The sequence below is a fragment of the Pleurodeles waltl genome, chromosome 2_2 (assembly GCF_031143425.1).
Source record: "Pleurodeles waltl isolate 20211129_DDA chromosome 2_2, aPleWal1.hap1.20221129, whole genome shotgun sequence".
NCBI classification, from domain to species: domain Eukaryota; kingdom Metazoa; phylum Chordata; class Amphibia; order Caudata; family Salamandridae; genus Pleurodeles; species Pleurodeles waltl.
In genome coordinates, this window is record NC_090439.1 from 1,039,063,092 (window position 1) to 1,039,090,232 (window position 27,141).

The window sequence follows — 27,141 nt, forward strand, 5'->3', positions numbered from 1 at the left end:
TTTTCTTTTCTTATTGCTCCTTTTCATTTGGGGCTTTTGAGGTTTGTTATAAGCACGTTGGTTTATCTGTGTGCAATGCAAGGTGTATTAGTTATTGAAGTGCATTTGTTAACACGTCTGATAAGTAAACTTACAAGGGGACATGAATATGTCGATGAACCTTTTGACTCGCAATTAAGATGTTCCCACCATAACTCCAGTACATCCAGATCAATAATCAGTAATTAATCAATATCATCAATGATCACTGAAAATCAACAGCATTAATTATCAGTTGGAGTCAGTAACTATCACACACCATGACTGAAAGGTTGTTGGAAAATGGGTTATTGGTAGGGCAGGTAGGTACCTACACCTAGCAACAAGCCACTAACCTCCACATAGGTACAGTTAGGTCTCAGTAAATTAATCCCAGCTCTACCCTTGGTAGCTTGGCATCGAGCGTCAAGGCTTAACTTAGGAGACAAAGTGTAAAGCATTCAAATATCACAAAACAGTAATTAAATAAAACACAGGAAACAGTTTAAAAATCCAAAACCAATTTATAAAAATAGCTTATATTTTTATCTTTAAAATGACACAAAAACGATTAAAATCGGTTCAGGGGAACCGGAGATATGAATTTTTAAAGTATTATTATTTTCTAGCGCTTAGAAACAAAAAGCGCCAATCGGGTCATCTGGTTGCACCAGGACCGGGGCAAAGTCAAACTTTCAGGCCGACCGCGATGGAGCCCTGCTCGGCTACAAGTCGCGGGAGGCCTCGGTTAAAAAGTTACCTTCTGACTTAGTCTCTTTTTTGATGTTTTTCTTCCCCGGGACGAACCTGCCAGTTGAATCCGACCTCCTGGAGCCCTTGTCCGGATACGCGAAGTCGGTTTCCTCGGTGGTGATTTTTACCTTCGGACTTAGTCGTTTTTTCGAGATGAAAATCCTTCGACCGGGGTAAACCTGGATCTTGATCCGACATCCGTGGAGCCCTTCTCGGATACGATGGCTGGGAGGTCCCGGTCAACTTTTTACGTTCGGACTTAGTCTCTTTTTTGGATGTTTTTCTTTACCGGGACGAACCACGAAGTCAGGCCGGGTCGCGGTTGAGGCAAGCCGGCTAGAATTTCCGCGGCGGGTCGGTCCCTCTCTGGAGCTTTTTTCCAAAAATTCTCAAATCTTTTCCAAACTTCTGGGGCTTCACCCAGATGTTCTTTTAAGGTTCTTTTGGGGTCCACAGCTCACCCCAAGGGTCCAGAAGTTCTGTGATGGTCCTTGGGGGGTGCGGACTTCAACTCCCAGAATGCACCTGGCGCAAACTCCTTTTTGGCCACTGGACAGTGGTCAGCTGGTCGCTTTCTTCAGGAGTTGGTGCAGGGGACTCTGGTTTAGCAATTTTTCACCTGTAGCAAACAGGGAGTCCCTCCTTGAACCAGTTGAAGCCAGGCAAAGTCCTTCTTGTGGTGAAGCCCAAGTGTGCAGCTGGTGCAGTCCTTCTGAGTGCAGGGTCCAGGTGCAGGCCAGGGGTCCAGCAGGGCAGTCCTTCTTCTTCTTTAGTTCCTTTCTTGTTGAATTCTGGAGGGGATCTGAGGCGTGGGTGCAGGTCTGCCAGTTTTATCCTTGCTCCTGGGTGAAAAGCAGGGGGGCCCTGGTTCTCCAATCAGGGACAGGGTCGTCCCCCTGTGATGACCACTTCCTGGGAAGTGTGGCAAAAATCCATCCCAGAAGGCAACAGTCTCTAAAAATCCAAAATGGATGAATCTGATTTTTGGAGGAGAGATCTGGCTGAGCCCACCCACTGGTGTGGCTAAAAATCATAAACACACCCCTCTCCTGCCCTCTCCTAATCTAATCAAGGGGGCACCTAGCTGTCTGGGGTTGCAGGATGTGGGGGTGTTGCTGGGTGCTCCAGATGTCCTTCTCTGCCTTTGAAGACCAGTTTGGCAGCCCTCCCCCTTCCTGCCTCACCATCTGCTGAGGGGAGATTCTCTCCCCCAAGCACATTCCTTTGTGTGAAGCCAGGCCACTTCACACCTCATTAAAGTAGCCTGGCAGAAGCTGCTGCAGGCTGGCCAATCAGAGCACAGCAGCAAAAACAATGCAGAGCTGAAATTGGCAACTTTTTAGGTAAAGTCTAAACTTTTTACCTGGACAAGTTATATTAAATCCAACAACTGGAAGTTGTGGGATTTATTACAACAATCAATTTGATACCAAATTCTTGGTATGTAACATTTAAGGAGACTTTAAAATTTAAAATAAAGTCTGCCCATTCTAGCCTATGAAGGCCATTTACTTCAATGAGGGAAAAACGAATTTGGCTGTTTTTACCTCACCAGGGCTTATAAATCTATTTTTATAAAGTCCCTGCTTATAGTTACATGGCACCCAGCCCTAGGGGCACATAGGGCACACCTTAGGGGTGACTTATATGTAAAAATAAGGTAGTTTAAGACTTTGGAAGTACCTTTAATTCCAAAGTCGAATTTGCATATAACTTTAATTTAAAAGCAGCCAGCAAGGCAGGCTTGCTTTTAAAATGACACTGGGCACCTCAGCAGTGCACCTAGGTGTGCACCACCTATGCTGTGGTCCCTAAACCTACATGCCCTACCATATACTAGGGACTTATAGGTAGGTTAACTTAGCCAATTATAATTAGCCTAATTTGCATATCCATTTTACACAGAGCACAGGCCCTGGGACTGGTTAGCAGTACCCAGGGCACCATCAAAGTCAGGAAAACACCAGCAAAAAGAGGAAAATGGGGGCAAAAAGTTATGGGGCCTCTGCAATCAGCCCTGTTTTCTCACACAACCCCCCCCCAGCCCACACGCCCAGGAGACTCAGCCCAACCCTGGGAGAGTCTTCCTGGCTTGTTAGGCGAGGAAGACAGTGAAGAAAACTGGCTGTCCCTTTGCAGGGCCTACTCTGCCTTATATCCTCCTGTCAGGGTCACTCCCTATGGGTAGTGAAGCCATCCCAACAGTAAAAGGACCCAACTCAAACTGAAACTTTCCTCTAGGGGGGTCTTCCTCCTTTCTCTCTGCCAACTTGGGTAGTGAGGTGCCCACCTCCCCTACTCCAAACTTTGCTAGGGCAACACCTAGCTTACCCAAAGAGGTCACCCAACACTTGAGCAACCCCACCATGACCAATAGGGTCAGGGGGCCTACTTTGCTATTGGCCCTGGGGTCTGCCTCCCAGGCCAAGTACAGTGCTGCCAGGAAGGCTAGCACCCAGCAGAGGCTACTGACAGCTGTCAGTACCCAGAACCACACCCTAAGCTCTCCACTGACAGGTGGCTGAGCTGCTTTAGGGGCAACTTTGGGGTCCTGGCACCCCTCTTGCTGTCTAGAGTGGGGGGCTACCACCTCCTGTGGCAGACACCCTCCTTCCACTCTCTCTTCTGTCAGTGCAGGGGCAACACCTTGCACCTGGACAGCTGCCTGACTACTCAGGACTTCCTTGGGGTCAGGTGAGGCCTCACCAGTGCCAACTCTGGGCTCCCCCCCTACTGGGGCAGAAGGCCCTTGGCTCCCTGGAACTCTCTTTAAGAGTGGCCTACCCTTCCTTTTCTTCTTTCCTTTTCTTGGGGACCCCTGTCTCCTAACTGTAGGGACTGACTCCCCAGGACTTTGGGTTGGGGGGGCGCCCTTGGCGACCACCCCATCTGGGACCAGACTCACCTCTGGGAGGTCATTGCCCAGGATACAATCTAGGGGGAGGTCAGCACTGACTACCACCCTAATCCAGTCAAGGATACCCTCCCTCTCTAGGGGCACTATGGCTACAGGTTTGGAGGTGACCTCCCCTGTGGCTATCCAGACTTTCTTTGTCTTTCCTGGGACATACATGTCTGGGGTCACTAACCGGTCACTCACTATAGTGTGACTGGCACCGGTGTCTCTCAGGCCAGTGGTAGGGATCCCATTCACTTGAATGTGGTGGAAGTGCCTACTCCCACCCTCAGGGATCACCAGCTTACCATCTGGTCCTGTCTCCCAGCACAATGCTAGGAGGACTTCATCATCTGAGGAATCCTCCTCTATGGCTACACTGGACAGCCCAGTGCTAACCACCTTCTTTGGACAGGCTGCATCTCCTCTGAAGTGACCTGTCTGCTGACAGTCAAAGCAAGCCCTACTGTCCAAGAGCTTTTTTAACCCTGGGTCTCCCTGTCTCTGCTTGTCAGAGTGGGAGTGGGATTTACTCTCCTCCTTCTTAGGGTTCTGGGGTACAGAGGGAGTCTCTGTGGTGGGCTTACCACCTCCCTCTTTAGGTTTTTGGGGACCTATCCCCCCCTTTTTGGAGTCTCCCCCCTGGGACTTGACAACCACCCTGGTTCTCAACCACTCATCAGCTGCCTCCCCTAGCTCTCTAGGGTGGGTCAGCTTAGAGTCCACTAGATGCTGGCGTAACCTTTCTTGGATACAATTGGTCAAGATGTGCTCTCTCATGATCAGATTGTATAACCCCTCATAAGTATTTACTTTGTTGCCAATAATCCAGCCCTCTAGTGCCTTTAGTGAGGTGTCTACAAAGTCAACCCAAGACTGGGTACTGACCTTCTGGGTGTCCCTGAACTTCATTCTATATTGCTCTGGGGTCAGACCAAACTTCTTGGCTAAGCACCTCTTCATACTAGGGTATGAATCTGCCTCCTCCCAACTTAAGGTCAGAAGCCTATCCCTCCCTGAGTTGGGGACCAACTCCCACAAAAGGGAACCCCAGTATTGGGGCCTAACCCTTCTCATTTGGAGTGCCCTCTCAAAGGCCCCTAGCCACTTATCTATGTCATCCCCCTCTACATAAGCAGGAACTACCCCCTTGGGTAATCTGGGGCAAACTCCCCCACCCATGGACACCTCAGCTTCTTTATCGCTGCTTCCATCTCTTTTTTCTTTGTATGCCCATTTTTTCTTTTCTAGGGCCAGCTTCTCTGCTTCCAAAGCTATGTATGCTAGCTGGGCCTCCAGCTCTCTTTCTCTGATGGATGGGTTCTCTCCTCCTGAAAGGACCCCCTTCCCACCACTAGCTTTGGATCTGCCCCTAGTGACTGTATTTACTGAGGACCGTTCCTCCTCTTCCTCACTTAGGCTCGGATGCCTTCCCTCCCCTGAGTGGTTAGAGTTAGCATCTTCCCCTTTTTCTTCCCCCTCTGGAGCTTCCTCTGTCTCTACCTCTTGGGCCTCAGCCCATGCTGTCAGGGATTTAATCAGGATTTGCTTCCTGAGATCAGTGGTTGCAGGCAACCCTCTCTCAATACACAACCCCCTAAGCTGGACTATTGTCAGTGTGGGTAGGCTAGCCAGATCAAGCTCCATGGTTCCCTAGTTTTGTGTCAACAAAAACTTTTTGCAAAAATTGGTAACAAGAATTTAGAAAAATTACAAAAATTCAATAATTGAAATTAATCCAAATTAATTTAAAAAAATTTTTTTAAAAAATTAAAAACAATTTTTGCACTAGGACAATTTAAAGGATTTTTAATTTGTTTTATCTAAAACTGTAACGTGATATTGAACACAAGTACAGGATCCCGTCGCTGCTTCCAATTATGTTGGAAAATGGGTTATTGGTAGGGCAGGTAGGTACCTACACCTAGCAACAAGCCACTAACCTCCACATAGGTACAGTTAGGTCTCAGTAAATTAATCCCAGCTCTACCCTTGGTAGCTTGGCATCGAGCGTCAAGGCTTAACTTAGGAGACAAAGTGTAAAGCATTCAAATATCACAAAACAGTAATTAAATAAAACACAGGAAACAGTTTAAAAATCCAAAACCAATTTATAGAAATAGCTTATATTTTTATCTTTAAAATGACACAAAAACGATTAAAATCGGTTCAGGGGAACCGGAGATATGAATTTTTAAAGTATTATTATTTTCTAGCGCTTAGAAACAAAAAGCGCCAATCGGGTCATCTGGTTGCACCAGGACCGGGGCAAAGTCAAACTTTCAGGCCGACCGCGATGGAGCCCTGCTCGGCTACAAGTCGCGGGAGGCCTCGGTTAAAAAGTTACCTTCTGACTTAGTCTCTTTTTTGATGTTTTTCTTCCCCGGGACGAACCTGCCAGTTGAATCCGACCTCCTGGAGCCCTTGTCCGGATACGCGAAGTCGGTTTCCTCGGTGGTGATTTTTACCTTCGGACTTAGTCGTTTTTTCGAGATGAAAATCCTTCGACCGGGGTAAACCTGGATCTTGATCCGACGTCCATGGAGCCCTTCTCGGATACGATGGCTGGGAGGTCCCGGTCAACTTTTTACGTTCGGACTTAGTCTCTTTTTTGGATGTTTTTCTTTACCGGGACGAACCACGAAGTCAGGCCGGGTCGCGGTTGAGGCAAGCCGGCTAGAATTTCTGCGGCGGGTCGGTCCCTCTCTGGAGCTTTTTTCCAAAAATTCTCAAATCTTTTCCAAACTTCTGGGGCTTCACCCAGATGTTCTTTTAAGGTTCTTTTGGGGTCCACAGCTCACCCCAAGGGTCCAGAAGTTCTGTGATGGTCCTTGGGGGGTGCGGACTTCAACTCCCAGAATGCACCTGGCGCAAACTCCTTTTTGGCCACTGGACAGTGGTCAGCTGGTCGCTTTCTTCAGGAGTTGGTGCAGGGGACTCTGGTTTAGCAATTTTTCACCTGTAGCAAACAGGGAGTCCCTCCTTGAACCAGTTGAAGCCAGGCAAAGTCCTTCTTGTGGTGAAGCCCAAGTGTGCAGCTGGTGCAGTCCTTCTGAGTGCAGGGTCCAGGTGCAGGCCAGGGGTCCAGCAGGGCAGTCCTTCTTCTTCTTTAGTTCCTTTCTTGTTGAATTCTGGAGGGGATCTGAGGCGTGGGTGCAGGTCTGCCAGTTTTATCCTTGCTCCTGGGTGAAAAGCAGGGGGGCCCTGGTTCTCCAATCAGGGACAGGGTCGTCCCCCAGTGATGACCACTTCCTGGGAAGTGTGGCAAAAATCCATCCCAGAAGGCAACAGTCTCTAAAAATCCAAAATGGATGAATCTGATTTTTGGAGGAGAGATCTGGCTGAGCCCACCCACTGGTGTGGCTAAAAATCATAAACACACCCCTCTCCTGCCCTCTCCTAATCTAATCAAGGGGGCACCTAGCTGTCTGGGGTTGCAGGATGTGGGGGTGTTGCTGGGTGCTCCAGATGTCCTTCTCTGCCTTTGAAGACCAGTTTGGCAGCCCTCCCCCTTCCTGCCTCACCATCTGCTGAGGGGAGATTCTCTCCCCCAAGCACATTCCTTTGTGTGAAGCCAGGCCACTTCACACCTCATTAAAGTAGCCTGGCAGAAGCTGCTGCAGGCTGGCCAATCAGAGCACAGCAGCAAAAACAATGCAGAGCTGAAATTGGCAACTTTTTAGGTAAAGTCTAAACTTTTTACCTGGACAAGTTATATTAAATCCAACAACTGGAAGTTGTGGGATTTATTACAACAATCAATTTGATACCAAATTCTTGGTATGTAACATTTAAGGAGACTTTAAAATTTAAAATAAAGTCTGCCCATTCTAGCCTATGAAGGCCATTTACTTCAATGAGGGAAAAACGAATTTGGCTGTTTTTACCTCACCAGGGCTTATAAATCTATTTTTATAAAGTCCCTGCTTATAGTTACATGGCACCCAGCCCTAGGGGCACATAGGGCACACCTTAGGGGTGACTTATATGTAAAAATAAGGTAGTTTAAGACTTTGGAAGTACCTTTAATTCCAAAGTCGAATTTGCATATAACTTTAATTTAAAAGCAGCCAGCAAGGCAGGCTTGCTTTTAAAATGACACTGGGCACCTCAGCAGTGCACCTAGGTGTGCACCACCTATGCTGTGGTCCCTAAACCTACATGCCCTACCATATACTAGGGACTTATAGGTAGGTTAACTTAGCCAATTATAATTAGCCTAATTTGCATATCCATTTTACACAGAGCACAGGCCCTGGGACTGGTTAGCAGTACCCAGGGCACCATCAAAGTCAGGAAAACACCAGCAAAAAGAGGAAAATGGGGGCAAAAAGTTATGGGGCCTCTGCAATCAGCCCTGTTTTCTCACAAAGGTCATGAATAACCACACCTTTTTAGTAAAAGTAAGACTATTTAGTGCCCTATATCAACAATGCTAATGTCACGTAAATAACAATAAAGCTAAGCACGTCCCTCATCAAGACGCACAAGAAAGTAATGACGGTGGCAAAAGGGAAAAGAGCAGTGCCCATTTCTTCTCAGTGCAGTCCTGTTGAGTTAAATTCCCTAAAACTACTTCCCAAGTCCCTATTGGTCAAGGGATCGCATGTTCACACTTTGTCCAATAAAACTAAAACGTCAAATCTATGAATTATACCACTACTCCGTTCACATATCGCTGATTGGCTTTTCCTGTAATGTCCTCATCATCCGGCTCATCAGGTAACAATATTGTTGCAGCTGATTCTCCAGCCAGTGTCTCCATTGTTCTCCTCCTGAGAAAAGTCAGTCTTACACATATTACACTCATAGTGTTACATTTAGCAAGAACAGCATCTTCTAGCAATCGGTTCTCATGAGAATGACTTTTAGCTACGAGCACATTTAAACAGTCCAGTGCCAAATCACAGTTTAACTCTCTGAACAGCCATTGTATCAAACGTTAAGAAATTCAGCTTGACATGAGGCTGGGCAACTAGGCCAAGACCTCCGCTAAGTTAAGGGCTACCATTAATAAAGCTAATACATAATGTATAACCCTTAATATGACATATTACTACATTAATTTAACATGTGCTCAAATTTTTTTATTAATAAGTATACTTCGTGAACATTGGCAGCCACTCATCCTGATCACATTTTCAAATGTGTGCATTATTTTTCTATGTTATTACATTTCCTACACAAATTCGTTCCTCATAGTACAAAAACACTCATTCATAATTTTTATTAAAACACCTGCGCTAGCACATTTTTCTGGTATTTTACCAGTCTGTTATAAAGAGGGCAAGTGTTTTTCCTCCTCGCCCCTCCCACTTCCTATTACTTGCTTTATTCCTGGGTGGTGTGCATTTATCTTAGAGGCTGCCGTCTATCTTTTCATTCTATTCATTATATTTTCTTGTCTTTGGAGGGTAGCCGTCTAGTTGTTCACTTCCTGTTTACTGGCATTGTTTCCACGGGCCACCGGCATTCCCGAGCTGGGGCAGGCAGCGCTCTTGTGTTAAGTGGGATAGAGATGCTTCCCTCCCTTCCTGTTTGCAGGATCCCTCAGCTCTGATTTGCCGACACTTTTTTAAGCCCGCCCACTCTCCCTCCCCTCAGCTTTCACACCTGCAGGTTCCCACATTTGGGCTTGCCGGCATTCACAGTTGTTGAGACGCCAGCTGAGATGTTTCTTTCCTCTTCGTTCTTTGTCTCATTGTGCCGCAAGAGTATAATGCGTAGTATGAGGGTTGCATTTGCACGTACAGTACTTTTTACTTGCATACCTTTGGTGAGCCTTTCCTTGGGGCCCTGTGCAGTTATGGCACACCGCATTTCGTATTAAGGTAAGATTGATGTTCTTGTCACAGCCTCGGGCGCATGCATTTTTTCCACCTGGGTTGTGCAATTTTTGCTTTTTTTCTATTAGGATTGAGCATGGAGGCACGGCATGTGGCACTATGGTCTGGACACTGGGTTCAAATGTCTGGAAAGTGGATACTATCCCTTGATGGTCTCTTGGTATGAGTAGTCCTAGCCTGGCTGGGACTTTTTGAGTGGCACTATTAGGTCACCTTCAATCTTTCCTTGACTCTATTCTAGTTCACTTAGGTGCTCTGTGGTTCTTTGGTTCTCCCATTTTTTGTATAGTGGGATTGGTTCCCTTAGTGAGACAGCAGGGTAATTTTTGCTTTTTGGTCCTTCAGGAGTATGTCTCAGTGACTGTGTCTGGATTGGTGCGATATGCCCTTTTGGATTCTTTAGGATGATTGGTATATTTCCTTTGTGGGTTTAATTTGCCCATATTTTTTTCTTCTCCTTCTTCCTTCTTTCTCTTTTTCTTTTTGTCTGTGTTCTATATAGGTGTCTACCTTTATTTGTCCTGATGATGACCCCAGTGAGTTTATCCTGAATAAAGGGTCGAAACGTCGACTTTACCTTTCACCCATCCGGAATTGTATTTTTGAGGAACCTGGACTTGTGTATACTACAATCATTCTTGAGCTTTACATGTGGAATCCAGTAATTCATAGAGGAATGGGCATTTGGTGTATTGTATTGTATACATATGTGTTTATATAATTATTCACTTTAGTTCAATTCTTCCCTGCACCGTCACTTGGAGCACCTATTTATTTGCTTGCTTTTGAAATATACCTTTATGTGTAATCCAATGAGGTTTACTGTCTTGCCTTAAAAGGACATGATTGACTTGTATGATTGGTCAATGTATTACCCATGTCTTGCTCAATATAGTTTGTTCATTTTTATTTCCCTGTTGAACACTTTGATTGAATGGTAATAAAACCCTTGTTCTAGGGATTGCAGGGTGCCCTAATTTTTGAAGGTAAAAATAATTGACAGTCTTCATGTGCAGATGAAGCCCCATGCAACAGCCTACAATGAGTCACCTCTCCCCTTTTAGCCTGCTTACGTTTCCCGCTGCTGGTCTCCTTGAGAACAGGGGATATCACTCACCCCATCCCAGTGCTTGTATACTATACAGCATGCTGCAAGGCAGTTGGTCAACCACAGGCGATAATGATGAATATAATTCTGCTTGAAGCGCTCTGCACACCAACCGCACCATCTGTGCACCTGCCAGCGCGTCGTAGTGTCGCAGGCATGCAGGTCAGCCTCATCTGCAGTGCAGTAGGAAGCAGTTAGTAGACATCTGCACATTATATAGACCACACATCAATGTACTAATTATGTCAAGACCAGAGAGTCGGGATATGCTTCTCAATCTCCACTGTATAAAATCCAGCAGCCAATAAAAACAGTTGAATGCAAAAAGCCAACAAAGAAAGCAGGGATGGGATGGAGCCAAAATGACACCTCCCCTGACCTAGAAACCCTTTTTATTTTTAAAATAACTCACACCCACTAGGATACTCCTGTGGCATGCTTCATCATCGAGATCTCACTCAGAGCACCTAGTTTGTCTGAGGGAGGGAGCTTTTCTAAGGGAATATCCAGTGGGATTTGTTTAGGAAGTTAAAAGCACCTCAAGTCTCCAGGTATAAATTGTATTATGTTTATGGCAACTTGGGTAAGGTAAAGCACAAGAGGAATGTCAAAAGGGGATAAATTACAGGTCCCCTACAACACCTGCCCAAATGGCATTCATGCATTTCACAAACTTACATACATTGTGGGTTCAATTTGCCTGACACCTGTAAATCCAAAAGAAGCACAAAACAACCACTACCCGCTACCCAGGAAGGTTGCTGACACCCTGAACATGGACCCCAACATGCTCACATTCTTAAAGAAATTTGCCAAAGACCCAGACAAGGGGACAGACAGATCCCGATAAGTGTGCCATGATAAAATATTAAATATGTCTGGCTTTTAAGAAGATCCTGGACTTTGCGTTACAAAACAATGAGTCACATACCATGATTGATCCTGACACTGTAATTGGATGGATGTATCGTGCCATCTGCTTTTCAGGGAACACCAACTGTGCTATATCGGTAGAACGCCAGTGCTCAAAAGGGATGAAAATTGACCCAAAACTCATGGAACTGGCCACAGCCGAGGCAGACATGATCACTGAGGGGTTCCTGTTTGGAAATCCTTTTGTTAAGGATCTAAGGCGGTCATTCTGACCGCAGCGGTCGGCGGTCGCCGCCCGCCAATCGGTTCCCGCCGAAAGACCGCTCCGCGGTCAAAAGACCGCGGCGGCCATTCCGGCTTTCCCGCTGGGCCGGCGGGCGACCGCCAGAAGACCGCCGGCTGGCCCAGCGGGACAGCCCCTTCGACAATGAAGTCGGCTCGGAATGGAGCCGGCGGAGTTGAAGGGGTGCAACGGGTGCAGTGGCACCCGTCGCGATTTTCACTGTCTCCACAGCAGACAGTGAAAATCTTTGTGGGGCCCTGTTAGGGGGCCCCTGCACTGCCCATGCCAGGGGCATGGGCAGTGCAGGGGCCCCCAGGGGCCCCACGGCACCCGTTCCCGCCATCCTGGTTCTGGCGGTGGACACCGCCAGAAACAGGCTGGCGGGAAGGCGCTCGGAATCCCCATGGCGGTGCTGCAAGCAGCGCCGCCATGGCGGATTCCCTGGGCCAGCGAGAAACCGGCGGGAAACCGCCGGCTCCCCTTTTCTGACCACGGCTTTACCGCCGCGGTCAGAATCGCCCAAGAAGCACCGCCAGCCTGTTGGCGGTGCTTCCGCCGCACTCCGCCATGGCGGTCATGGACCGCCAAGGTCAGAATGACCCCCTAAGTCTCTTTGTGACAATGTCTATATCTCTTGATAAAGTCCAGCTCTCCCTGAAGAAACTCTTTCACACCTTTTGGCAGGGCCTGGCAATATGAAGGGTGATTGCTAAGCTGTGGTTTCTTGCAGGCCTACCAATGGGGTTTCCCTTCTCGTAGATAAGGATACAGACATTGTGCTGTAAGTGCGGCAGAAACCGATTCAACAGAGGTGGTTACCACTGGACAACCTCAACATTTGGAGTTTAAGGATTTGCGGGTGAGTCTTATACCTAAATCTGATGTGGTGCTGAGATGTAGAATACAATTTACCTACACAACTGGTCACTGGTCACTCATAACACAAGACCGTTGGGTCTTACATACTAGTTTTAACAACTCCTCAGTACAACAGGCCTCTCCACGTCAACTGGAGATTTACCTACTCAACAAGAGTTTCATACATGCAGAAATTCAAGGCCTCCTAAAAAAAGATCATTTTGGCTCTTCTCTTTCCCATTCAGGAGGATTTGTCAGCAGCATATTCCTAGCCAGAAAGAAAGAGGGTGAGAGCAGGTTGGTCTTGAATCTGGGAGAATTCAATGCGTGGATGCTCTTCAAGCATTTCAAGATAGAAGAGATACATATTTTGAAACATCTTCTACAGTGTGGGGACTGGATGGTCAGATAGATCTCAAATAAACATTCCTCTCTGTAAATTGCTTAGTATGAATTTAAAGTCCTCCCATTCAGCCTTTTTTCAGCTTAGGGGTACTTTACCCAGCTGATGAGACCAGTGAGAGAACCTCTAAGGGCCAGAGGGGTGCATTTCATTGTTAACTTGGACAATCTCTTGGGGCGTGGTCAAGATGGCGCTGTGAAAGGACGCTCTAAAGTGAGCTCCGTCCACAGCCCCTAAAAAGATCCTGATAAAACACCAAGGGCCAGATGTAGCAAAGGTTTGCGACTCGCAAACGGGCCGAATCGCAATTTGTGACAGTGCAAAATCGGAAATGGGATGCAAAAAGCCCATTTCCGACTCGCAAAAAGCGATGGGACCCGTTTGCGAGTCGCATCCCTTGCGACCCCATTTTGCGACCCTCAAATAGCAAGTCGCAATTTGCGAGTCGCAAACCTTATGCAATTGCAACTCGCAAATTGCGACTAGTCGCAAAAAGCCCAGTTTGCATGTCCCATTTACCACTAACTCAGAGCAGGTAGTAACCATTACCAAAGTATAAAAGGGGACCCAGAAGCCATCTGGGTTACTCAAGATGGTGGAGATATACCTGATAGCAGTGAGGAGGAGAGTCTACGCAGCCCAGCAGAGGAGGAGGAGGGGCCACAGACAGGAGAAGATATATAGAACCAGGCAGACTCTTTTTCAGCAAACTGAAGAGGAGATCTATGACAAATACCGCCTTAGCAGCGCAGCCATTCTAGAATTAATAGATTCACTCAAACCACAGCTAGAACACCAGACTCTGCGTGGCTGCGCCATTCCTACGCATGTGCAAGTACTATGCTCACTGCACCTCTTGGCCTCAGGGAGCTATCAGGGGGTCATTGCTGTGGCAGGTGGGGTATCCCAAATTGCAGTGTCAAGGTTCCTCAGGGCCTTCCTAGATGCCTTAGTCATGCACATGTCTCACTTCATATACTTACCAAGGAATGAGGCAGAAATGAACAGCACCAAGCTGGACTTTTACCGCATTGCCCACTTTCCCCATGTCATAGGGTGTGTAGATGGGACACACATTCAAATATGCCCCCCTGCAAATCTGGAACACATTTTCCGCAACAGGAAGTGTACCCACTCACTCAACATACAGGTTGTGTGCGAAGCCCATTATGTCATCACGGACATCGTAGCTAAGTTTCCAGGCAGTACCCATGACTCATACATTTTTAGGCATAGTGGGATACATCAACGCCTGGAACGTGGGGAATTCGGAGACGGTTACCTCCTAGGTAGAGCCACAGACACTTGCAGACATACACACAGGTCACTGTGCATGACTATCTGGACTTCCTAACAGTGTACTTTTGTGCCCAACAGGTGACAGTGCCTATGCTCTCAGGCCTTGGATCATGACTCAGTTTTTAACACCCAGAACTGAATCTGAGAGGCAATACAACAGTGCGCATAAGAGGACCAGGAACCTGATAGAGCGCACCTTCGGACTCCTGAAGGCAAGATTCAGATGCCTCCACCGCAGTGGAGGCGCCCTCCAATACACCCCCATTACCGCATTCAAAATTGTGGTCGCATGCGCCATCCTCCACAACATAGCTGTTTGTTCTGTGTGAAGACTGGCAGTTATAAAAGGGTGTGGTCCTCCTCCCAGGTGTATTAGTAAACTTCCTGGCTGTGATGTCATCATCATGTGCCAGGAAGTGTTTCCAGAGTGTTCTGGTGTGCTTTCTGGAGTGTTCTGCTGCACCTGCAAGCAATTTTCGAGGTAATCGCAATTTGCGACATCTACTCGCTAATTGCGAGTTCGTTTTTTGCACACCCGCAAAAAGCGACCTCGCAATCTGCGGACTCGCACAATGCGTAGCGAGTCCGGCTGCGAGTCGCAAAATCAGATCGGTTTTTTTTCTGGCATTCCAAATTGCGACTCGCATCAACTCGCAAAATGCGAGTCGCAATTTCTATTTTTGCTACATCTGGCCCCAAATTCCCAGGCACTGCACATGAAAACTACCAAATATGTGTGTGATAAGGATAGCGCACTAAGAAAAACCGAACAACGGAATCCTGTGACGCAGCAAACGCAAACCGGATGACCCGTGCTGGAGTCGGGGCGGCGCCCGCGCGCGGGCCTACCTGGGCCGGGGAGTACCCTGACCGGCGGAGCCGTGAGAAGCAGAGATGAGGCGCGCGAGACCCCGGAACGCATGCCGGGGTTCTGACCCACGCTGCCGCCCACGCTGAGACTCCTTGTGGAGCTAAGGCGGGCGCTCGGACGGCACAGGTGGTAACACCTGGTGGCGTGGACGGAGGCGCACTCTGGCCTACCCGGACCCGGACAGGCCCGCCGGAGGAGCGAGGAGCAGAGGGCCTGGAGGAATGGTTGTCGTGGGACCGTGCCGCGATCCATCGGCGACAATGCCGCCGGTAGATGTGCTCAACAGGTACTGAAGCTTAATTAAGCCCGGCAGGGTGGACAAAGCCCGGGGTGCAGCGCCGCTCCACTACACCCAGCAGCTGAACATATCTAGTGAACTACGCTCAAAATCAGTTTGTCAACTCATTAAACCAACACCCTGTTAGCCATACAATACAGAAAACTAAACATTGACTCAATAACTGTAGCGCACTCGTAACGGACCAAATAGCATGATGCACCTACTGGCATGAACAGCGTCAAGTAAAGGGGGAGAGTACCACAGAGTGAAATGGACAAAAAGTAGGGAAAACAAAAGGAAAAAGAGAATAGAAAAAAAAACCTTAAAACTCGCACAGAGAAGCCTACCAATGTGAAAGGCGTCGGAGTGCGCGAATTGGATGACGCAGGAGGACACGGCCGTGAGGGGAATTAAGCGACTCATAAAGCGACTCCTGTAAACACTCGCAAAGGTAACGAGACAAGGATCGCAATACTATTCAACCCTATAAAGCGCCACATCCCTGATTACACGTGCGGATTTATCTGCAAAAGTAGGGCTCCTGGATGGAATAGCGGTTCCGAAGTGAGTTGGTACCGTGGTACACAAGACTTATAAATTTATAATCTGATGCGCATGAACTCAAGATTAATATAAAGATGGTGAAACCGAAACCACAAAGAGCACAAACTGAAGCTAGACCCTCATCAGCATCAGAAATGGACGCAGAACACCACTCAAACGCTCTACATAAAGTGACAGAGACTCTAACTTCCCACTCCGCGCAAATGGAAAAAGTACTCCAAGCAATACGCGACACCAGAACTTCGTTAGAAGGAAAAATAGACACTGTGGTGGCTGAAGTCAACACGCTTCGAATGGAACATCGGAAGCTAGCAGAAAGGGTTGCAACAGCTGACACAACCCTTAACACAGCGCAACCGGACATAGCAGACATGAAGCTCCGGCTCCAACACCAGGAAACCGAAATATTACACCTAAATAAGCGGGCCGACGAGGCGGAGGGACGCTCTCGCCGCAAAATTGTGAGATTCCTCGGTTTTCCGGAGAAGATTGAACTCCCAAACGCAGAGGCATTCCTGGAGCGCTGGCTCAAAGAAAACATATTCACAAACAACCACACCACCGCTATTAATAGTGGAACGTACACACCGAGTACCAGGGGGCCCTCTCCGTCCGGGAGCTCCAGCAAGACCACTAATTGCGAGACTTCTAAACTATAGGGACAGGGACCAGATACTAAAGAACTTCCGCACATCAGGCCCAATTGACACAGAAAACGCAAAAATCACGGCCTACCCAGATTACACAGCCGAAGTGCAACTCAAACGAGCCACTTTTAATACAGCAAAGCAAATACTGAGAGACAAAAACTATTCATCCTCCTTGATGTATCCGGCTAAACTGCAGGTGGTGGACGGTGAAAGATCCCACATATTCCCAACATCAGAAGACGCATGGACTTGGATACACGCGAAAGGCCTGATAGACCCTACAGCCGAGACCCGAACACAAAAAGAGTGGCTGACTCCACAACCACGCCGCAAAAAATTTTTAAAACACAAGACCGAATCGGGTCCAACGAAATCACAAGTAATGGCGGAGCAAGCTCAAGTCTTAAAGGTGGCGAAAAGGTTCTCATCCATACAGCCACGATCCAACCAAGACACAAACAACTCGGACTCCGATTCAGCGAACAGCCAACAAGGCCTAATCATGTCGCCACTTACCACAGGACCAACGTTTACTCCACGTTCAGCGGATGACCTTTAATGCTAAAACAAAAGGACTCTCTTTATGCGAATTCATGAACTCAAGAAACAATAGAAGAACAGCAAACATACCACGGACCTACCCCCTTAAAATACAAGCAAACCCGGAACAAAAAAAAAAAGAAAAACAAGCAAGGAACATGGAGAAAGTAAACCAGGTACGACATGCAAGCTACAACCACAGAAGGCACAAAACAGAACACAAGAAGGGACGCAAATACATCCATACGGGCTGAAAATCGGAGTCACTCTGGACAATACATCAACGCCCCCCCAACCCAACGGGTTACCGAATGGACCTTGAAGTAACTAATGTAAACAGTTGCACCAGTTGTGCCTCGCAGTCCCCAGTTAGATTAATCAATGCAAGTTTTATTTCCTTTTTTTATTTTCCTTTTCCTCTACAAGATGCTCAATATCCTAACACATGGGAGACTCTGGGGGGGCTGGTCGCGATGGCGTGGGACCCAGGACATGGGTGACACAATACACCAAGCAACCCATACAATATGACATCATATAATATAGTAACCTGGAATGTTAGGGGACTAGCCAACACGACCAAAAGACGTAAGATACATTCATACCTTAAACAACACAAAGTACATATTGCTATCTTGCAAGAGACGCATGCTACAGCACACGAATTGAGTGAAATAGACAGAAATTGGTCGGGAATAATACATGGTACTAAAACCTCGACATACGCAAAAGGTGTATTAATATGGATAGCCCCCGGCGTACCATACACAGTTAAAAATGTACACACAGATAATAATGGAAGATACACTAGCCTGGACAGAGAGCTAGACGGGAAACAACTAACAATAATTGGACTATACGCACCCAACACAGGACAAGGAGAATTCCTTCAAACCATTACCACACAAATTCCGTATGACCCGACCACACCCACTATATGGGGTGGAGACTTCAATAGCGTAATAGAGATGTCAATAGACAGATCACACCCTCCAACGAGAGACGTCCGGTGCAGGGCATTGTCCTGTGCACTCAATAAATGGTTACAAGAAAGAGAATCACAAGATATATGGAGACAATTACACCCCATAGATAGAGAATACTCTTTTTACTCACCAGTACATCAACTCCATACGAGAATAGACTTATTATTATGCACAAATAGGTTAGCACACATGATACATAATGCAACATACCTGGCCAAAACCCTATCAGATCACTGCCCATTACTGGTAACATTAAAATGGGGCAGACAGCCAACATGTATTCCAACATGGCGCCTGCAACCCACCCTACTGCGCGACCCCCCCTTTCCGTGCCAAAATAGCAGAAGAAATAGAAACCTACTTTGCAATCAACACAAAGACAACAACATCACGAGCTACAGAATGGGACGGACACAAAGTAGTTATAAGAGGCATTTGTATAGCAACGGCAGGCGAGGTCCCCCGAGAACTAAGTGCAGAGCTACATGATATTGAAGGGAAAATCTGCAACACGGAATGCGAATTAGCCCTGGGCAGAGGCAATAACAACAAATTAACTAACCTCAAAAACCAATGGAACGCAACCGAGACTCGTTTGTGCAAATTTGACTATCGGCACTATATAGCACGACTACACGCCGGAGGCAACCGTTCCAGCAGGCTACTAGCGTGGCTAGCAAAAGGGACACAGAAAGTCACACCCATAAACGCTATACGCCAAGATACAGGCACGATGATAAACACACAGCAAGAGATTAATGAGACATTCAAACAATACTATAGCACACTGTACACAACCGAACCCCCCCACACCCGTTACAACTGGCAAAGTTCTTTCAGCAAGCCCCATTGAAGAGATTACATGCAGAACAAATTAGTAACTTTGATAGACCAATCGAAAGAGAAGAGATACTACAGGCATTAAAACAGTTGACACATAATTAAACCCCAGGTACAGATGGACTCCCCATCGAATACTACCAAACTTTCACACCACAGATAATCGCATCATTCCAAACAATGCTACAAGAAGCATACGAAAAAGGACAACTCACAGAAATACAAAGGGAGGCGACAATTGTAGTCCTACATAAAAAAGGACGAGACCCTTTAAAAGTCCGCTCATATAGACCCTTATCCCTATTAAACTCAAATTATAAAATACTAGGGAAAATCCTAGCCAATCGCCTCCTGCCACTAGTGACTACCCTGATACACCCAGACCAATCTGGCTTTATACCAGGGCGCAATACCTCTATTAATATCAGAAACTTATTACGCATCATGTCCATGACTCCGAGACTAGTTCATTCTAGGGTGGCGGTGTCACTGGATGTAGAAAAAGCCTTTGACACTCTGGGCTGGCCTTTCTTGATGACAACACTACAAAAAATGGGATTTGGCACAGGCTTTATACGCTGGATATCCATAATATACACTAATCCCAAAGCACAGATTAAAACTGGCGCAATTATTTCTGAGAAATTCGACATAGGTAGAGGAACACGACAAGGTTGTCCATTATCACCACTATTGTTTGCACTTGCAATAGAGCCACTTGCTGCAAGACTACGCAAGGAAGCAGCAGAATGGGGTATCCCAGACGGCGAAGATTTCCGCATAATTTCATTATATGCAGGCGATGCACTAATATACCTACGCAACCACACCGTGTCCCTTCCACATATATTGCAATTACTTAATACTTTTGGAGACCTATCTGGCCTGCGTGTCAACTTGGCCAAATCATGCATATTCCCCATGTGTCCATCCCCAGAATCACATGTCGAAGCGTCAATCGACAATGACTTAAAGTGGGAACACACAACTTTTAAATACTTAGGAGTCCATATTTATCATAGCGCCACAGATTTATAGGAAGGTAACCTAGATAGAGCCATTAGATCAATTAAAAGCTCTATACCCTTTTGGTGCTCACTGCCCCTCTCGCCTATTGGAAAAGTGGCTCTGGCCAAAATGATAGTGCTTCCTCGATTACTTTATTACTTTACAGCACTACCACTAATACTACCAAAAACACTCTTCGTTCCCAGTAGAAAAGGGGGGCCTGGGGGTACCTCACCTCGAGCTTTATTATGCAGCAGCACAATTGCATTGGATTACGAATTGGCTACAAGACCCCCCAAATCCAGAGGGACACAAAGTGAGAACGCAACTAGGATGCACAAAGATACTAGACTGGCTTATGGGGGGCACACTCATTCCGCATCATAAAAACTCACTAATGACAGTTGCCGAATGTACCTGGAACCGATATGTATCACAGGGAACCCGTGTACCACTATACTCACCAAAAATTCCCCTACTAGCCATACAAGGGATAAATAAACTACATGACACATTGAGCCTAGCGACATGGACTGCAAAAGGCTTACAACAGATCGGCGACCTATATGAAGACGAGCAATATATAACATACAAGAAACTGGCAGAGACATACAATCTAGGACAAGTGAATTCATCACATATGGGGCACTCAAAGGACTGATACGAAAAACATGGGGCCAAGGTAAGTCAGAACCACCAATAGCACCCGCACTACATGAACTACTTGCAGATATTGGCACGCCATCAAGCATCTCCCGAATATACCACATACTACAAGCTTATCCCGTAAAAACACAAACACAAGCTAAATCACACTGGGACAAGGCCCTGCACACACCCCTCACAGAGCAACAATGGACCATGGCCCTCACAACCACACAGGACATTTCCCGCAATGCCCGCTTCAAATACACTCAACTTAATTATCTACACCAGACATATTTAACCCCACTTCGCATAAAACGTATGTTTCCACAAGCAACTTCTGAATGTCCACGATGCCGAACCACGGAGGCAGATTTTTACCACATGACCTGGAACTGCCCACCACTACTTCGCACATGGCACACCGTCACACAACAGACAACCAAGTGGTCGGGTCTCCTGCTAAATCCCACACCCGAATCCTGCATCTTGGGCATACGCCATAGGCGCAACAAGGACAAACAAAAACATAGATGCGCAGACCTAGCGTTCATCATCTTTAAACGACTCATTGCAACACAATGGAAGTCCCCTGGCACCCCAGATATACACAGATGGACTAAAGACCTAATTCCTAATGCCAACGCAGAAAAACATGTATTAAACACATTAAGGGACATAGGGATAGTGGTTAAAAATGCAGAGATATGGGATACCTTCCTAGAACAGCTACTCGAAAAAGACAACACCCGCCCGCCCTAGAACACCAGTACAAAGCAGACAACAAATAAAAGTAACAAGACATTCCTACTGAGAACCTCCCCCCAGCACCCACAGCCTTTCCCTAAATTAAATACATTTGACTTCTATATTGAACCCCCAACTCCCCCGCAGGCCCCGCCGCTCTAATAAATACCCAAAAAGATGTTGTCAAGTCTCCCAATAGATCATCTCCCCCCGTCAGCATCTTCCCCACCCCCTCAACTTATTATATATCGTTTTGCTTTCTCTTTCTCATAATCTGTTTTTTCTTTTTTCTTTCCTTTTGTTCTCCTCTTTTTAACTTTTTCATTGTTCTTACAGTGCTCCTTTAACCAAATGTAACAATGATACAAGCTGTAAATCATTTAACAATTTGCATCACAAGATGATAAGAAGCAAAAAGGTGGTAAAGGAACTCCACAACTGCATTATAATCAACACTGTTTATTAAATCACTGTAAGAATTGTCCAATAAAAAATTCAATAAAGAGATTTAAAAAAAAAAAAAAAAACTTGGACAATCTCTTTATTATGGGTCAAGACCAAACCACAGTCATCCTCCGTCTGACTTGGGCAATACAGTTATTACAAGATGTGGGCTTTGTGATCAATGACAAGAAGACTATCCTGACCCCAACGCAGAGTATAGAGTTTCTGGGTTTCGAGGTAGACTCAGTGACATGTCGATTTCTGTTACCAAAGCAGAAAATTACAGCAATCAAGAAGGAGCTGAGATCAGCCTTGAGCAGGCAGACTATATCGTTGAGGTTATTAGACATGACTGTGGACCTGTTAGCATAATCAATGAAAGTGATATTCTCAGCACTCCTTCATTACAGAGCAATACAGAGGCTGAAAATTCAGCATCTCTAGAAGGGTCTGGCTTACATGTATCAGATTCACTTGTCAGCTGAAGCCTTGTCTAAGTTATCTTGCTCAACCTCCTGGAGGGTTAGAATGGCAGAGCCATACTTGGCTGCCCTCCTGACATAGAGTCATATGCCAGAAAGCTAGTTTGAGAAGGGAAATGCGGATCAATCTCCACCGGCAGCAGAGGGTGAGGAGGAACTATCTGCATATAAATTGCCTGGAACTTCTTTGGGGGTCCTTTGCCATCAAGACCATGTCTCTACACAAAACAAACTGTTGCATCCTGCTTCGGATGGACAATATCTCAGCAGTTCACTATATAAACAAACTGGGGGGAACAAAGTCCCAGATGATAATGGAGATTGCTAAACACTTTTGCCACTTCTGCTGATAATATGAAATATCAGTGAAAGCAGAATACATCCCTGGTCAGTGGAACATTATTGCAGATTGGAACTCCAGACACTTGACAGACAGCAATGACTTGAAGCTTCTTTTGTTTACCTTGAAGTATTTGAAACAGTTTGGGGTTCATTTCTAATACAACTCTTCGTGTCATAGTTGGACAAGCAGCTAAACAATTCTTTCAGCTGGAGGACATATCTGTTGGCAAAAGCTACAGATGCATTTCTGCAGAATTAACAAGGGGATCTACATTACGCATTTTCCCTATTGGTAATGACTGTAAGGGTAGCGTTTCAGGTTCAGAGAAAACTAGCAAAACTGGTCCTGATAACATCAGTTTGAGGGGCCCAACCATGGTTCCGGTCCTCTTAGACATGAGCTGGGATCTGCCGATCTAGCTTCTGTTTTGGCTGTATCTTCTGATACATCCATTAGGCCTTTCACATCTACTGATCTTCTCAGGTCATCTTACCCTCATGGCCTGCAAGGTTTCTGGCAATGAAGGTTCATGCAGGAATTTCACAGAAAACTGAATTCTTTGGTCAACAGGCTTGGTCCAGTAGCATTCATTCCTCTGCATGGGTGAGATGGGTTTGTTGGTATGGAGCTGGAGTTTTAAACTCTTGGGGGCTAACTTGCATATGATATTATTTTTTTGTTACAATTGGCAACAGAAGGACAAGTTGGGGAACACCCATTAGTATCTAAACTGATGAGCGGTATTTGAATTTCCATTCCTCCTGCACTCAGATATTGCAAGTTATAGAGTGCTAAGATTCTTAGAAGACTGGGTGGGTAACTCCTACCTATCAAGGAAACAATTCTCTGCAAATTTCACTGTGCTTTAGTTCCTCATTTCCGGTCGGAGAGTATTGGATGCTCAGACACTGGATCTAGCAGTATATCTGCCCCATACTGGCGTTTTTTACCATTTTGTATTTCTTACACTAGTTTTCCAAATGATAGCCAATTGTGTGTGGTGCAATGTTTAAAAGTATATGGGGAAGTGAGCAGAGATTTCCGGAAAGATTTTAAAGGGCAATGTTAGAAATGGGGTCTTTGGTTGGCAGTCATGTTACCCCCTGTCCAAGCAAGGGCCCTCACTCTAGTCAGGGTAAGTCACACACAATCCAAATTATCCTGTGCCCACCCTCTGGTAGCTTGCCACTGAGCAGTCAGGCTTAACTTAGAAGGCAATGTGTAAAGTATTTGTGCAATAAATCATGCAATAACACAGTGTAAACACCACAAAAATACACCACACAGGTTTAGAAAAATATAGAATATTTATCTGAGTAGATTAGGTAAAAAACTATCAAGATTTGATAAATACAAGTTGAAGTATCACTTTTGTAATGATAAATAGAGTCTTTAGTTCTTAAAAACAACAATGGTCTCTTGCGAGGCAAAGTACCTGTTTTGCGCCTAAATTATCCACACGGGACCGCAGAGGAGATGCGTGGAAAACAGGGAGGTGCGCTTCGGTTTCTCCGAGCGCACACAGACGATGCAGCAATGCTTTTCCACGAAGCAAGGGTTTTGTGTTGATTTCCAGCACGCAGGCTTGGATTCTCTTCGTGTTGAGGGGTATCTGGACGCCGCGGGGATGATGAGGAGAAATCCTGGGCGTGCATGAGGAAGTCACAGGAGCTGTGTCGATCCGGTGGGCGATGCAGGAAAATTTCTGTTGCACGGCAGGCGCTGTATCGATTCAACACGCAGGAAGTCGGGCTGCGTCGTTTCGACTCAGCGATGCGTCGATCCGGTGGGCCGTGCGTCGAAGTTCTGGTCACAGCGTTGACACTGTGTCGATTTCCACTCGGGGAGCCAGGCTGCATTGTTCTGGTTCGGCTATGCAGTGATTTTCTCACTGCAGACCAGGCTGTGGGTCGATTTTCACTGCACAAGGAGTTTTTGTAGAGATGAAGTCTTTTTGGCCCTGAGACTTCAAAGAAAACAGGAGGTAAGCTCAATCGAAACCCTTGGAGGGCACTTCTCAGTCAGAGCAAGGCAGCAGGGCAACAGCAAGGCAGCAGTCCTTTACAGCAAAGCAGACAGGTGAGTCCTTTGGGCAGCCAGGCAGCTTCTCTTAGCAGGTTGCAGGTTCTGGTTCAGAGTTCCTTTCCCAGTAGGTATCTTCTGTCTGAGTTGGTAGGGTCAGAGATCTGGTTTAAATACCCAAATGTGCCTTTGAAGTGGGGGAGGCTTCAAAGAGTGGCTTAGAAGTGCACAAGGTCCCCTTTTTGTTCCATCCTGTCTGCCAGGGTCCCAGAAGAGGGTTTGGCAGTCCATTGTGTGATGTCAGGCCCTCCACCCTCCCAGCCCAGGAACACCCATTCAGTATGCAGATGTGTGCAAGTGTGACTGAGCATCCTGTGTTTGGGGTTGTCTGAGTCAAAATGCACAAGGGAGCTGTCAACTAACCCAGCCAGACGTGGATTGTAAGGTGCAGAAGGATTTAAGTGCAGAGAAATGCTCACTTTCAAAAAATGGCATTTCTAAAATAGTAATATTAAATCCAACTTCACCAGTCAGCAGGATTTTGTGTTACCCTTCTGACCATACTACATATGACCCTCTTACTCCTTTCAGATCAGAATCTACCACTCAAACAGTATATGAGGGGACCCCTAATGTTAGTCAGTGAAAGGAGCAGGCCTCACAGCAGTGAAAGACGAATTTAGGAGTTTTACACTACCAGGACATTAGAACTACATAGGTATATGTCCTGCCTTTTATCTACATAGCACCCTGCCCTATGGGGTACCTAGGGCACACCTTAGGGGTAACTTATATGTAGAAAAAGGGGAGTTTACGGCTTGGCAAGTACTTTTAAATGCCAAGTCGAATTGGCAGTGAAACTGCACACACAGGCCTTGCAATGGCAGGCCTGAGACATGGTTAAGGGGCTACATATGTGGGTGGTACAATCAGTGCTGCAGGCCCACTAGTAGCATTAATCTACAGGCCCTGGGCACATGCACTGCACTTCACCGTTCGATGCTGATGCTGGGTTTAAAGTCAATACAGCTAGCTTTTTGCTGATTTACTACATCCATCTCTTTTTGGATGATGACTTCCTTGACCAAACCTTGCAGCAAACAAACTCCAGGGCCTCATTCTAGGGTACACCAGTGGACTTTAACTTCACTTGAGAAGTTAAAGACATTTTTGGGCCTTTCCTAAAAAGGGGTTAATGCACAAAACACGTTTGTAGTCCTACTGGCATTGGTTAGGTAACACCCATTTTTACACTGTACAGGAGCAGAGATCTGTTTTTATACTTCTGGAAAGAACATAGCATTTAATGAGTTCTTGGTCCTTTACAAAGGGCGGCTGCTGTACCGGCAGTACATTGTGAGCAAAAGATATCGCCATGGCATCACGTTGTACATGCTGTGAGAGGACTCTACTAGCTATGCATACAACTCAAAAGTGAATACAGGGAACAACACCACTCTAAACATGTAGAGTGATGTTGGTACTGTCCCCAGTGCCCATCTCAGCCAGCCAGCCCAAGTGAAGTACTGGGAAATTGACTGAGGTGGAGCTACAGTAACATATACCTTTGAATGGCTGAGGATGGGTTCCTACCTTCCTACCTACCTTCCATGAGCCACTACTTCTCTAGGCAAGCAGCCACAGAAATGTCTTTCCTCCATTTGAGTTAAGAATAGACTTGCTTATGGTGTGCTCAACACCTTTATCTGCCAAATAAGAACGTGGTAGATGACAAACACATAGCGATCTGTCACTATACAGCCACACACACAAGTCCGCCAGCCCAAAGGTCGGTGATAAACTGACAGTAGCGAAACCCACACCTTTATGCCAACAGAACTACACCCACAACATTATGACTCATGAATCACTACGGAGGACATTCAATGGCGGTAAACCATTGGCGTTACATACCACCACGCTCAAAATACACACACACATACAAAACTACACCACATTGGACAATTCAAGCTACACATACCTGACACACATACACACACCACGCCCAAACACACAGACCACTATAAAACACACACCGACACTACCCACAACCCTTTACGACTACAAACAAGTGCCACAAGAGAGATAGCAAGACCACAGACAAGACTACAGCCACACACCACCATCACCTATACACCATCCACGCACCTTATATCACACACCCAACACATTACCCCACACACCCACACCCACACCACTCACACTACACCCATGGCACCACAACGACACCCCAGATTCTCTGAGGAGGAGCTGAGGGTCATGGTGGAGGAAATCGTCCAGGTAGAGCCACAGCTATTCGGATCACAGGTGCAGCAGACATCCATTGCTAGGAAGATGGAGCTATGGCGGAGAATCGTGAACAGGGTCAATGCTGTGGGACAG